The sequence below is a fragment of the Miniopterus schreibersii genome (assembly GCF_964146895.1).
Source record: "Miniopterus schreibersii genome assembly, chromosome: 3".
Lineage (NCBI taxonomy): Eukaryota > Metazoa > Chordata > Mammalia > Chiroptera > Miniopteridae > Miniopterus > Miniopterus schreibersii.
The window spans coordinates 76029125-76044895 of NC_138103.1; the positions used below are offsets into that span (position 1 = coordinate 76029125).

At 42.2% G+C, this 15771-nt stretch overlaps 1 protein-coding gene and 1 pseudogene across 2 annotated transcripts in view; both read left to right on the top strand.

Annotated features, from left to right (window-relative positions):
• Positions 1-15771, top strand: part of PDE4D (phosphodiesterase 4D) — a 1110805-nt gene that overhangs the window by 451818 nt on the left and 643216 nt on the right. The window lies entirely within an intron of this gene.
• LOC308554447 (large ribosomal subunit protein uL23 pseudogene) lies at positions 8613-9166 on the top strand (annotated as a pseudogene). Its single transcript has one exon. The product of its transcript is annotated as a large ribosomal subunit protein uL23 pseudogene (transcript).

Below are 15771 nucleotides of genomic sequence, written 5' to 3' on the forward strand. Positions count from 1 at the left end.
GGCGTCCTGTGCCCCCCTCCGTCGTAGCTGTTATATCACTGAATTGCAGGCGTGCTTTCACTAGTCTTTCTTTTCTGGAAGAGTAGATTCTTGTACAGCCAGGGACCTCAGCATGCTGCCCAAGTCCTAGCACTGCGTCTGGAACTCAGCAGCCATTTCCTAAGAGTTATATATAATTATATATAATTATATATAAATAATTATATATAATTAAAAACTCCACCTGTCTGGGCATTAGGGAGTATAATATTCTTATATTATTACATGATATGTTACATAAGTAAATATAAATATATATTACACAGTGAAATATTATGATTAAATTGATCTTAACCAGAGCACTTTCTGTGATATCTGCATTTCAGTTAGAAATGCCTTTGGCTGGAAGAGAGCCCTGCAACCTGTCCTTTAAAGAAATAAGGAGGTTTGGAAAGAGTTGGCTGCTGGCCTTGGTTAGGACGACTTTAGGGCCAGACTCTCTGTGTTCTTGTTTCTTCTGTGGCCACAAAATGGCCCCGCAGCTCCAGGCATCACGTTCATCTTTAATTTAAGAGGGAGAAGAAAGGCAGCCATAGCCCCTTCTGCCTCCTTCATCAGGAAAGCAAAGCTACTCTGGAATATCCCATCCCTTCGTTTACTCCTTTCTCGCTGGCTAGAGCCATGTCAAGCGGTCACGGGCCGCAGGAGAAGACAGTGAACTAGGTTAGTATTCCTAGTGTCCCTTGGAAATGGGGACGATCTGGTAAGTTTGGGAATAAGCGTGAGATTTGTCAGGCAACAGTGTCCACCACACCCTGGCACAAACCATGTTACTTGTCTTATCCTTACGTTCTTCTGTATCGAATGAAAAATTGGGATAAATGATCTTTCTTTTGCTTAGAAAAATTAGAATCAACATTCTCTCGCCCTCCAATTTCCATACATTCTCTTGCGCACCACGGAATTAGCTTGTACACCAGAGAGTTGGCCCAGGTCGCCCCCTGATTCTTCATGTTTAGAGGGAGCCCCATCTAATGAAGGAGCCAGCCCTCTTTGAAGAGCTCTCCTCATCATGATGCTCGGCCTGAACAATACACACCCAGATTCCCTGCCTCCAACTCACCAGTTCCTCTTCTGTGTGGCAGACCCCCTGTTGTTTAGGACAATTATCATGGTTTCTCCAAACCTCCCCTTTCCCAGGCTAACACTCCACTTGCTTCCATAGGTTTTCAAATGACCCCTTTCTGTGCTCTCACCACCCTGGGCAGCTGACACCAGGTTTACTCTCTTCGTTTATTTATGATTCATTTAACAGATACCTAAGGCGGTTCTGCCATGTGCCAGCACTGTTCTGGGGACAGTGATACAGCAGAAACAAGCAAATAGGCCTTTTCTTGCATGGGGCTTACAGAGGAGTAGAGGAGGGAGGCAGATGGTAAGCCCCCCCTCACATGATCATTTCAGATAGCGATCAGTGCCACGATGACAACCACACAGGGATGGGCGAGTGAGCCACGGGAGGGGGGGTGTGTGTGTGTGTGTGTGTGTGTGTGTGTGTGTGTGTTCATGTCCTTTTGGATTTAGTGGTCAGAGAAGTGTCTCCAACCCTGAATGAGGAGAAATAACCTGCATGGAAGAGGGAGAGTTTTGAAGTAGGAGTAGTTGTAAGTGACATGTCCTGGGTCCAATGAGCCAGGCCTTACTTAGGAACAAAGCGGTAGAGCAGGAGAGTTTGGGAGATGAACCTGGTAAAGTCCAAGCAAGGATTCAGACCATATTCTAAATGACTTTATTTCAAAGTTATCTTTTTTTTTTTTTTTTAATCCTCACTAGAGGACATACAGAGAGGGGGGGGAAGAGAAACATTGATCTACTACCTTCTGCATGTGCCCCTAGGTATGTGCCCCAACTGGGAATCAGACCAGCAACCCTCTGGTACATGGGACGATGCTGCGGTCAGCTGAGCCACCTAGCCAGAGCTCAATATGATTTTAAAATGTGTCTGCACAAAACTGAACCCACAGCTGCACAGAGTCTGACTGAAACAGTCAATTTTATAACTTCTTAAGTGAGCACTGCATTTCTATTAATGCACGATTATGGGCCAGTTACCAGACTTTTCTTGGAAGCCTTGTTATGCCTCTGGTCCACACTGTGATTTCCTGGACGCTCTTTGACACGTGTTGCTCACATGCCTGGGTGTTACTTGCACAATAGATGGAGTAGGTGGATGTGATGCAAGGAGTTATTAAAATGATTCACATCACATTTCCACTGTATGAAAAATAATACATAGTCAAAAGCAACCCAGCTTGGGGAGCCTAAATTACATATTTGAATGCAGTCAGTCATTGAAAGGAGATCATCTGCATGGTCCTGAAAATGCTTTTCTTGAGAGCTTTCCTCCCAGAGGAAATTGAATGATAAGAATAAAATTAAATCTAACACCCCCCCAAGAAAAGATTAAAAATTTGATAACTCCAACAAGGCAGGAGCTGGGGGAGAAAGGGAGTTGTTGGCACTTCACTTAGTTTGAGCCAATTAAATGTTGGTTTTCCACCTTCCAGGGGCCCTAATTGCCTTCCCTCCAGCAGCTAAGGGTTTTTCTCTGGACAGTGGAAGTGAGGCCTCAGAGCTGAGAGCTCCCTTAAAGCACAGGCGTTCTCTGAAGTGGCCGGAGCCCCCTCCCCGCACTGCCTCGGTGTCCCCCTGCGAGCTGCATCTGCTGCGCAGTCGCCCGGGCAGTGGGGGGCCTGAGGCCTGTCCTCTCCCATATGGCGGCGGGTCTGTTTCATCCCTCCCCTCCCTGTCATGGGTATTCTGGAAGACAGTTTTATGATGACCTTCACAGCCAGCATTAAAACCAGATAAAAATAAGCAGGACGTCAATAAAGAATGAATATTGTGCCTGTGCAAATGTATAATAATAAAAAGTCTAGATACCCATTTGTAAAGGAACCATTTGGAAGTCATAGGGCTTTAAATGAAGCCACTTTATAAATGGACGACATATGTGACTGTTTGCCTACGTCTGTCAGCCATGAAAATTGCCCTGTAGACAGTGGGTGTTGAGGTGAAAGGCACTTTATTGGTACTAACAAGTTACCAGAACCTTCTCTAAGTGCTAACTAACTACTTTCATGGCAGAAGTTTCAGGAAGCAGCATAGGGGTCATGGAAAGAAATTGTTAAACAGCCCGGTAACCTGACATTTCCTAAAAACTGGATTCGAAAACCAAGGGCAACTAGAAAGAGGGTTCAGTGCCAGCTTTGTAAGAGGGAAGTGGACACCCCTGGAGGTGGGAACATGTCTGGAAGGATTCGGGTGAGAATGGCAACTGTCAGTAATGACCTTGGCTCAGGGGGCAGGACAGCGTGGTAGAAACGCCCTGGGTTGCAGGTCAGGAATCTCACATGGCTCCGCTACTGCCCAGCTGAGTGATATTTGGCAGGTCTCTTACCCTATTTGAGTGTCATTTCTTCTGTGTTAAATAAGGGGCTACTTCTGGTGGGGTGTAATTCAGATTGTGTCCTGCATAATTTATGTGTTCTGCTGCAGCGAGGAGCGCCTTGGAGAGTGGTGAAAGGGAGGGTCAGCAGGCGGGATCTGGACTCTCTCCTGCTCTCCTTCCCCAATGTCAACCAGAACAGGTTTACTTGTTTCCCTTTATACACTGAGTTTTTGTAAGATCCTAATTAAAAAACAAAACTTTCGATACTTAAAAAAAAGCTCGTAGATGTCTAGATGTGGAGTAAGATTTCTTTCAACTGTAAAATATTATGAATCTAACATTCTAATTAAAGTAAGTGATATACAACTACCTTTTAAGGTTAATAAATTGTCATTATTACTGAGCAGCAATAGTCACAGCAAAGTAATAGAATTAACTGAATCATAGCAAGCAAAAAATGTCAATGAGCAATGCGCATTACTGATAAACCATGGATAATGTATAGTATACATAATGAGTTCATTTTGTTAGTTATTTTTATTTTTCAAAAGGCTGGTGTATTTTCATTTGTAAGGAGCTATGGTGCTCTCTCTGCTCTTGTGACAACTACATGGAAACTCTAGAATCTGCTAATATGTCCCTGAGTGCAAAAGCTGGTGTTGTGTGTTTTTTAAACTCATCAAATGTTTATTTGGGGGTGGGGTGGATATTCTGGAAGGATTTCATAATTAATGTAAAATACTCAATTATTTAGATACTGAGTTAAAGCACATAATATGTGCTCAGCATCCTACCGAGTGCAGAGGGAGATTCACTCATCACTCAGCAAATGTTCCAAGTACCTACCACGTAACAGGCACATTCTCAGCACTTGGATTCCTCATGAACAAAAGAGACATCACACACCCCAGCCCCAATGGAGCAGACATTCCAGGTGGTAGATTAAAGACTTAGGTGCATGGGATATATCTCTCTTGCAAGGAGCTTAGAGTCCAGTTGGGAAATAAAATGTCAACACATAAAGCAATTAGAGGCAGAAAATAGGTGGTATGACCCCAGTACTGCAGGCGTTTCAGAGGGAGCAGATAGTTGTGCAGGAATATGATGTGCACCTTCCCGACTCCACTTTGAATCCTTGCTGCTTTTCATCTAAAATTCCTTTACCTGTCTGATCCCTTGTTCCTGTCTGTCTCTTTCCTCAACTACAGAAACTCCTGACTGCTAATTTAGTATTTATTCATTGATGCATCTTAAAATAAGTGGACAGCAAGGTGCTTTTGGGAAGCCTATTCATTTGGGTCTCATGAGAACCTTCTAACTAGTTAGGATTACTGTCCAATACTCATTTTGCATATTAAACCAGGACCCACACAGGAAATTTCTAGATTGATGGATATGTTCTCTGTCCTGTTGGGGGTATGGCTTATACCCATGTATATATTTGTCAAAATTGATCAATCTATACATTTAGGATATGTGCATTCACTATGTGTAAGTTATAGCTCAGTTTTTTTGAAAAGTAAAGAAGTTATGCCTGGAAAGAGTAATTTAATTGCCAAATATCACAAAGCTAGAAATTATGTTGAAAGTCTTTCTTTGCCACATCTGCCTGGCCCTTCTGAGGAGTGTGAGGCTGACAGAGAGGACACTCCTGATTGCTTCTTGGAATGCCTTCTTAGTGGAAGAAGAGAAATAATAGAGATTATAGACAGACCCTAGATGAATCCTTGAGAGTCTGTGTGGGGGAAGATAGATGAGAGAGCCAACGTACCTCTGAGTGAGAAAGGAACTAAAAAGACACTGGGAAGTACAATGGGAATTTGTTCCTGGATCTGTCCAATGCCCCTCTTCTTCCCATATCAACACAAAACACAGCAAAACCTAGTCATTCATCCTATTTGGGGTGACCCTCTCTCTCTCTCTTTCTCTTTCTCTCTCTGGGGCATGGGGGGGGGTGGTGACAAAATACTGAGTGTGACTTCAAGGTAGATGCAGGGCAAAGTCAAAGGCATAGTTAAGACTTAAAACCAGCTCTCTGTTTACACTCTGCCTTTTAACCTGTTCATAATATGCTCTGACTCCCTTCCACATATTCATATCCTTGATAGGAGAGATATTTCTCATATCTCTTTGTATTTATTTCTTAGCACAAAAATAATTTAAACCAGTATTTTGTAATTATAACTTTTATTTTTCTCACTCCAAAGAAATACATATTTATTAAGGAAAACTTAGAAGATACAGATAAGCATGAAGAATAATATCAGAGATGAGGGCTTTCATTTAGAACAGTTTCATAGGTAATAACTAATGTGGGAAGTGTTATAACAATGCCTGTGATGATGGCGGTAATGACAGTGATGATGATGATGATGATGGCGGTGACTAACACATCCGACTGTGTGTGAGGCACTGTTCTAAACATTTATACATATTAACTTGTAATCTTCACAATAGCCCCAAGAGGTATTGCTAGTCCTCCCTTCCTTTAATTTTATATTATATTGTTTTATGGATGAGGAATCTAAGGCAGAGTTAAGTGACCTGCTCATGATCACACAACGGAAAGTGGCAGTGGTGGAATACGACCCAGGGAGTCGGGATCTAGCTTTATGGGTACAACAGTTTCAACACTGTAGCAGCCCTAGGTGACGGCTACTGTTTTCCTCCCTGTTTTCCATTTCTAGATTTCTTTCTAGAATAACACACTCTAAAGTTAGTGGCAAAACAGATTTCAAAGCCAGATTCTGTCTTACTCTGAGCAGGAGCTCTTTACCACAAGGCTCCCAAACAGGCTCCAGCAGATAATCACCACTGACCTTTATGTAAGTGATAAGCAATCTGCCTCTGTGGCCAGCCCCCTGAGGAAGGTGGTCACTGGCTCCGTGCCCATGGCATTGCTGCAGGGTGTTCTTGCTGCCAACACTGCCTCTCCTGTGCGGGTAGAGCCTCTCAGCAGAGGGTGATGGGGAAAGACAGCCCAGAACTGGGGAGAAAAACGATTTATTTTGGTGACACCTAAACCCCTCCTGTGACTGCTACCTGAAGATGGCTGATGAACTGTGTATATTTAGAAGCCAGTGGACTAAGGAACTCTTTGTGTTAAAAAAAGCATGCTGTTTGTCTCCTTTGCAATGAAAAAGAATCCCTTTTAATTTGCAGGATTACGAGGCACTAGGGACAAATGAAATTTCATAACTAGGTGACTTTTAATGTCAAACTTCTTTCTACATATTTTGAATATCAAAAGTTATTCAAAGACCCAGCATTATTATCAGATCCTATGGGGAGTGTTAGTTATGCGGTTTCTGAAATTTTAGTTAAAAACAAAACCCTTCAGTTGTTCAGAAAACACGAATGCAGCACAAGATGGAACATTTTGTGCTGAACAAGTTAGCGGTTGCCTGCTGAGCTAATACGCACCCCTGGAGAACTGGCCAGCTCTTGAGATCCAGAGACCAGGCCGCGCCCTTCTCTCCATCCGCACAATGCTATCTCTCCCCTTCCCCTTTGCCATGGTCGGATGGGACAGGAGTGGACATAAAGTAAAAATCTGCAAAGTCCTAGGTGAGATGCTGAAGGAACAGAATAGCTCTGATGAGTGAATCAAGGCCCCACAACAAGAAAAGAGAGGGACTGTCATACTTGGGAAGGGGGAAGAGTTTGCAATTTAAATGTTTCTAATGCGTTTGCTAAAGCTTTCGACAAAGGGTTGCTCCTTGGGACTCCAGCGTTTCAATTCAGCAAAGCCAATTATCCAAGCAAATGAGCAGAGGAAACAATAGTGCGAGTATGTTTTAGAGGAGTAGTCCTCTCCCAGAACCCTTCTTATTTGAAATGCAAGGTTTTAGCCCCACAAGTGGAGTGAGGAGAAGGCACGGTGACATCGCTCCCCACTGCAGCATCAGCTTTACCAAGGTTCTCTCTCCAGACTCTGAGTGCAGCTGGTCATGTGGTTGACAGGAGTCTGACAGAGCGAGCTGAGACAGTAGGTCCCCACTTACGGTATGGAAATGGAGTCCCAATGCAAATGCTGTGACACGAGTGCCATCGTTTCTCAACCTCCTATTTTTCTTGTCATTAAAAATGCTTTATTTTTACATCTGAATTACATGCCATAGGGTATTACATTTTAAAAATATTAATAGTAGTCTTGAGGAGCTTGCTGGGAGGAAGAAAAATGACATACAGGACAATTTTCACCCTGTGCAGCGCCAAGAGAATTTCTCTATATTGTTCCCTCAGGGTTCAGTAGGGTACAGATTATAGGAGTGGGTATGATTTTAGATCAGTCTTATCATTCTTTTCAGCTGCTTCAAACTTCCTAGAGCTGTAAAAATCTTCAATACACTAAACTTTGTGAATTTTATTTTGAAATCCTTGAAGTCCCCATTGCACTGAACTAGTCATTGTTGTATGTGTGTGGGTGTGTTTGTGTTTGCTTTCCTGGCAGCTGGCTAAAATTACTTTATTTTGTCCTTTGTAGTATGCTTTAAAGTACACGCGTTCACGTTCCCTAGGAAGCAGCACGTGTACGCTGCGGGTGCGTGGTTCAAAGGGTGCAGGTGGGTTTGCGGCTCGGTCCTCTCACGGCAGCGCCATTGGCCGCCGACCTGCACCACGCCCGGGGCAAGGAGTCGGGAATGAGACGAGTACTGGGGGGCCCTGAGCAGCCAGAGGCGGGGCAATGGATGAGTCGCTTTTCTCCGCGAAGATCAATGTTTTGCCCCAGCGTTTATTACACCCTGAGCAAAGCTAGGACAGACAGACAATTCCTGGGATGGGGATCCGGCCTATTAAATCCATAACATTAATTTATTGCTTCTCCTTCTGTTTACCGACACAGTGGTAAACAAGCCACTGTGCTGTTTGTTCCTCATGTAACTTTCTACCAAATTTACTCTTAAGCACATGAGGCAAGACTCCATCTGCGTGCTCTGGACTTGCCCACATCAAATACATGCAAAATTATCCTGATGATTTTAGTTGGAAATGACTTGCCCCACAGAGTCTCAGTATTTCAAGTAAGTTTATTATTATCTACTAATTAGTTATGAATATACATTTATTATTTTATCTAACTTATTCAGTGCAGGGGTGTGTGCAGGTGTTCATTCACATGTGTGCGATGATGAAATACAAGCTGGGAGGGCTATAAGAAAGTGGCTTTGAAAATGTTAGAATGACTGGGCTACAGGCCTGGGATGAGCCACGTTCACGAATGCTATTTCCTTTAGTCATCAAGACAGCCCCCCTGACCCTAGCAAAGAAGGAAGCCCCTGCCCCTCCCAAAGCCAAAGCCAAAGCCAAAGCAAAGGCTGTGAAGGCAAAGAAAGCAGAGCTGAAAGGGTCCACAGCCATAAAAAAAAGATCTGCATGTCACCCACCCTCCGAAGGCCGAAGACACTGAGGCTGCAAAGGCATCCTAAGTATCCTCGGAAGAGCACCCCCAGGAGAAACCAGCTTGACCACTATGCCATCATCAAAGTCCCCTGACTACTGAGCCAGCCATGAAGATGACAGAAGACAACAATACGCTGTGTTCAGTGTGGACGTCAAGGCCAATGAGCACCAGATCAAGCACGCTGTGAAGACGCTCTATGACATTGACGTGGCCAAGGTCAACACCGGATCAGGCCTGATGGAGAGAAGACATATGTTCTGCTGGCTCCTGACTATGATGCTGTGGATGTTGCCAACAAATTAGGATCATCTAAACTGAGTCCAGCTGGCTAATTCTAAATATAAAAATTTTACACTGGAAAAAACACACCAAAAAACAGCCCAACTGTGTAACTGTCATGTACACATACTGTTTGTGCACCGAATAGATGCATTAGGCTGAGGGCAAGAATGGGACTCATGTCCAGGCCACACTCCTCTTGCTAATCCAGAGGGAAGGCCTTTTCTAATACATACAAAGTCCCCACAGACGTTAGTGCCGCCCTTGAAATGATTACCTTCATTGTACAGAAGAGGAAATTAAATATCAGGAAGACTGAGTTATTTCTTCAGAACATGTGTCCAAGAAATAGCAAAACAAGGACTCAAGCCTAAGTCAACACAGCCCCTATGACCTTTGTCCCCAAACCTCTACCTCTTCCTTCTACTCAGTTGCATTGCTTTGCCTCCTGGTATAAGGCTACTTGTGACATTTGACATGCAAGGACTATATGGTTGTATATTTGTATGTTTAAATCCTTTCCTGAAAGCGAGTTTTAATGGGAATGTGGAAAGGGACAACTGGACAAGACTTTTGAGATGATAGATGGTAAAGGTTGCAAAAAAATCGCCCAAAGACTCTACCCCCTTTAGATATTTGAGATATATACCATCCCCTTTATATATTTCACTTCTGCTGAAATTTCAAAGTGGCCTATTTACCTAACAGGCTGTTCATTAATTACAAGCTATTAGTGACTATTAACCTATGAAAATGTATTTACAGTTCACAAATGTATTTGATTTCCATGAGCCTCACTGGGGAACTGCTCAGTCAACACTTTCTTTGCTCAGAGGGTGTGATCAAAGAGCATGAAGCATGGCAAATGAGTATGTAGCCTTTGAATTTGGAGTTTACAAAGGATGTTTCACAGGTTGGCGCCCTGATCCACCTTGCTACTCTACATAGCCTCTGAATGCCATTTACAACTTTGCACGATCAGATGTCACATTAAAATATAATCATTCCATTTCAAATAGTTCCCTGTACAATGGTCTGGTTTTTAAATTTTCGCTAATGTGGTTATCCTGGTGCAGCTATTATCATCAATTTATGCATGTAAGAATGTCAATACTGCCCAGCCAGTAATATTCTGTAATAGCATTCAGCAAAACATGCTCCCTTCCCACAGTGCCTCATGCTTTTTGTGGATAAGATGGAAAATGGAGGTGGGAGAACATTAGCTTTGGGTAATAAAGCAAAGTAAGTACAATAGGTGTTCAGTACAGTCATCATTTTCTGGTATTTATGGCATAGTTTTGTTGTTTTCTTGGTTCCTTTTGTAGTAGGTGGATTTGTTTACACAGAAATGTGTATTTGTTTATCCAGAGAGGGAGACTGAATGTGTATTTGATTATTTCAGAGAAATACAATTTGGTATTATGAGTGTTTCATTCTGTAGCACAGTTTCCAGCTCATTTTGATGCAGAACTTCGTCATGAAAAACTTTGATGTTTTTTCCTCTCCAATTATAAACATTTACTGGTTTCTTATTAGTTAAAAGCTGATATAAAATTGTTGCAGATCTGCTCCCTTAGGGCTCTGTTGTCTGTCTCTCTTGGCTGAAATTATTGACGTGGCATATCAATTGACACATAAAAGGGGAAAATCATATTGTCTATATTTATCATATGCAGTATTCAATATCTATATGTAAACCTTGTTTGTAATCCTTCAAGTGATTATTTCAGAAGACTGCTTCCGAGCTTCTCTTCTACACCTCTGTCCACCACACACTCACACACACACACCACACCAACACCACGCACACCACACATACCACGCATATCACACATACCACACACACACACACACACACACAACATACACACACCACACACACATCCCACCACACACCGCCACCACCACCGCACACACACCACACACACACATATCACACCACACACCACCACCACCACCACACCACACACATACACCACACCACACACCACACACACATCCCACCACACACCTCCACCACCACCACACCACACACACACACCACATACACACCCCCCACACCATATACACACCACACACACCACACCATGCATAGCATGCACACACACACACACACACACCCCCCACAACACCACACACCACACACCAATACCAGCAACACCACACACACACACCACCACCACCACCACCACCACCACCACCATCACCAACACCCTGGCTGTAGGAGCCAAGGCTTCTGAACAGTGGAGCCTGAACCCTGAACCGACCATAAACCTCCAGCCTGATACTGGGCAATGCCCGAGAGAAACACCGCCACTGGTCAGCGTGCCCGAGGAAAGGTCTGCTCTGAAATCGGCAAGCCTCTGTGTGCCCAGTGGCTTCCCAGGCACTGACTTTAAACCCCCCTCGCCCTCGAGGCCTCCGCAGCGGCTGCTGCTCCCTTGCACGGCCCCCGCCCAGGGCTGCAGGGGGAGTGGGCTCCTCTTGCCCCTCCCTGTCACCGCCGCATTACTCTTCCCGCTCCTCCTGGGCGGCTGATGCTGAGCGGGCCGCCCTTTCTCCCTCCCGGTGCTGCCATTCACAGCCTTTCGGGAATCTTCCACGTCAGTCTCCCTTCCCACCTTCATTAATTCTGAAGGCCAACCCATTCATCACCCCGCATCACTTGAGCTTCCCGAGCCCTTCACAAGAAGTCCCTCCTCTCCCCACAGCGGCCGCGCACTCGCCCTGCCATAGCTGTCAACGTGCAAAACTGCTCCAGTCGCAACCGCTGGTCCAAGGCCCCCTCTCCAGTCGCCACCTCTATTTTTTAGTGTAAGCTGCTTCTCACTGAGCCTTCCCTTCTACTTGTCAAGACCTCCACTGACCCCTCCAGGCGATCAGCCTCATTCTAACTTTCCTTCAGGACCCCACCCCGGCTTCAATCAGAATGGACCCGTTTTCATCTCTTCTATATGTTGGGGTTCTGGTCAGATTTACTTGGAATTAAGAGTTCCTCAACCAAAATTACTCATCAGTCTTTCTCATTTTAGAAATTAAAAAATAGAGCCAAAGAGCAGGTAATATTTTTTCAATGTTAGTAGGTAACAGAAGTCCCTTGATAGCCAATAGATATTTCATTCACAGTAATGCAAACTACCAAACTTTAAAAATGAGATAAGAAGTCATATTTACATGAATGTTTAAGCTTTGATATTTCAAGTTGTGTGTTTTTTTGTAAATACCTTAATTTTAGGAATTATTGTTAAGTTGTTGAAAATTTCATTAATTATATATAGATTAATGAATTAGATATATAGTATACATATATTCTGTAGAAGCAATGGGGATTTGTGACTGAAAAGAATGGCCATTGTTGCTTCAGGCAGCATATAAACCTAGAGAAAGGGGACTGAAGCTGCTGACATTTTAAGAGGCTTTTGATTCTTGCATCCCGGTGTCATAAAATAGCTTCATTAAAAGACCATTTTAATCATGACTCATTTTCAAATTTCTTTTCTCCATGATCCCAACATCTTTTCAAGAAGCACACACTGTGCCTGGGTGGGTTTCCACATGGAACTCAGAATCAAGCGAGCTGGCAGTCTGGCAGAATCAAGCACAGGCGATCTTCACCAGGCACTGAAGCATACGCCTTGGGTCTAGGAAAGTCTGGGAATTTCTGCTTGAGCAATAGCCCTGGATGGCCGGAGCTGACTTCAGGCTTTGTCCTGAAACTTCTTAATGTCAGTTGATCTTTGGATCCCATACTTTTTCCTGCTAGACCAATGGTCTTTTCTAGCAATAAAATCGCTAAAATAGATAGGCTACCATCATTCTCTGAGCTGCCTCAATGTTTACTTAAGTTTAAATGAAGGTCCATCTGTCTTTCTCTATGAATGGCTGCCATCGGTGTCATTTTGCTCTGCCCACGTTTCTATTTCTCATCAATCTCTTGTTTGTCTCACTTGTACACTTTCCTGCACTGACTGATGTTACAGATTCAAAAGGCTTCATAATCTAGGCCCATTTTTTTAATGTGGTCTACTTTGCAGTTTGCTGCACTGCGTCAGCTCTACTGGGATCACTTTTTCCCAGGAGACTAACTACTAGGTAACTTGTGTTTTCTTTTTAAAAAATGAATTTATTGAGGTGACATTGGTTAATAAAAGTATATAGGTTTCAGGTGTACAATTCTATAATACATCGTCTGTATATTATATTGTGTTCACCACACTAAGTCAAGTCTCCTTCCATCACCATTTATCCCCACTTTATCCTATCTACCTCCCCCCACCCCACTTTTCCTCTGGTGATCACCATAGTCTTGTCAAATTTTTTTCTTAATCTCTTAACCTTTTCACTCAGTCCCCCAACGGCCCTCCCCTGTAACAGCTGTCAGACAATTCTCAGTATTTATGAGTCTGTTTCTGTTTTGTTTGTTAGTATAATTTTCCGAGTACAGGTCTTTTACATTCCTGGTTAAGTTTATTCCTAGTTATTTTTTTATGCAATTGTAAACAGTATTATTTTCTTAGTTTCCGTTTCTGATAGTTAATCATTGGTATATATAAATGCAACTGGCTTCTGGATATTTATTTTGTATCCTGCTTCTTTACTGAATTCATTTATCAGTTCTAGTAGTTTTTTTGCGGAAACTTTAGGGTTGTCAATATACAGTATCATGTCATCTGCAAATAATGACAGTTTTAATCTTCCTTTCCAGTTGGATTTCTTTTATTTCTTATTCTTGCCTGATTGCTGTGGCTAGGACCTCCAGTACTATGTTGAATAAGAGTGGTGAAAGCAGACATCCCTGCCTTATTCCCGATCTTAAGGGAAATGTTTTTAGTTTTTGCCCATCAAGTATGATATTGGCTGTGGGTTTGTCATATGTGGCCTTTATTATGTTGAGAGTTTTTATCATAAATGGGTGCTAGATTTTATCAAATGCTTTTTCTGCATCTATTTATATGATCATGTGATTTCTTATATTGCTTCTTAAGATTTCACTTTCATTTTCAAAGTATAAACTCAGAGAATATGGAGCCTTTATGTACACATATATATGTGTACATATATATGTAGGGTTATAGTTGTGAGTATGCTACACAGTTTATTGTTGTATTATTATTTATTAATTATAGTATTATTTATTTGCATTATAACTGTAAACTTACTTTTGCCCACCCTGCACATATACATTATATATATTTAAAAATGCAGACAATGCTTTATTGGCTGATGATGGAAAGATCAGTTTGTAATGGATTTATTTTTCTGTGCTTGAATCCTGGGCTTTTTATAAATTGCTAATTTTGAAAATCTAAGCCTCCTTCTCAAACCTTTCATTTTCTGAGTTTTATGTTTCTCTGTTTTGGATTTATAAGTAACACAGAAGTTACATAAAGCGCAAGAAGTTTTAAACCTGTCACACCCCAGTGGGCACTGCTCTAAGTAAGGGGTGAGGTGCCCAACAAAGCATGTGCTGGAGCACCAGCAGGAAAGCCCCTCTCTCCTGGGTTCCTTTTTTGGTCCAATTACAGGTGAAAAGGTGCTATCTTTTGAATTCAAATATAGAAAAGATCTGTCAGTTCTCTTTTGTGTACTTCTTGCCAATATGAACAAGCTTCATGTTGAGTCTAATATAGATGTTTTTGCTAAAGCTGGCTGTTTTTGTAAGAGGAATACTTGTCAGGTAACTAAATACGAATTAGCTCTCAGTGACAGTTGGACACTAAGCATTTCAGATGTATGTCCTCTTACCTCAGGATTTTAAAAAGAAATAAACACTAAATATGCTTTTAAATTAAAAATAAAAATCACCTTTCCAGAGTATTTTAAAGAGAGAGGTTGAATTCTAATCACACATTCATCTATTAGGTGCACGTGACACCGAATTTATTGGCTTTTTGTACTGTTACTTTTTAATTAATAAGAAAAATGCAAATAACAAATTTTAAAACTACTTAAATAGAATAGTCAAAAATCAAGCCATTAAGGGATAATTGTCTAATTAGATTATAAGAGCGATTTTGTGAAGGGCTTTAAAATGTCTTACCGTAGGCACTGACAAAATGTTTATACGTGTGACTGATGATTTGGGATCCTTTTTCAATGAGATGTGCATTAAAACAAGGCCATTCGTTTTTGTGGTTAACCAGAACCTCAACAGTTCTTGCAGAGAGAGCTCCTTTCTTTCTTTGTGGGATCCCTGAGCAACTGGAGGGTGGTGCTGGTGGAATGTGGGGGGAGAAACAGCTGTGCTGTGCCAGGAGGGCGCCAGCCCCCCTCGCAGCTGGCGTCAAAGCTAATTAATTGCGGAGAGAGTGAGGAAGCAATCCACATAATTGTGTAAATGTTAAGTAATTTACATAATTGGGTATATCTAAAGATGAATTTTTCCCTAAGTTATTCTTTTAATGTAGAAAAACCCAATCTACCAACAGTTGATTATTCAATAAAGAACCTGATTTTTTTAATGAAGCAAAAAATTATATAGTCTCGTGTGTGCTGTTCTCCAAAATAACATTTTCCTGGGACTATAACCTCCATCTCCTGTTAAAATTACTTTACGTGTGTGTGTGTGATACAGGGGTAGACAAAAGTGGGTTTACAGTTGTATGTGAAACAGTTTATTCTTGTGTTCCTGTTTATGAATTATTTATTATTTTCCATA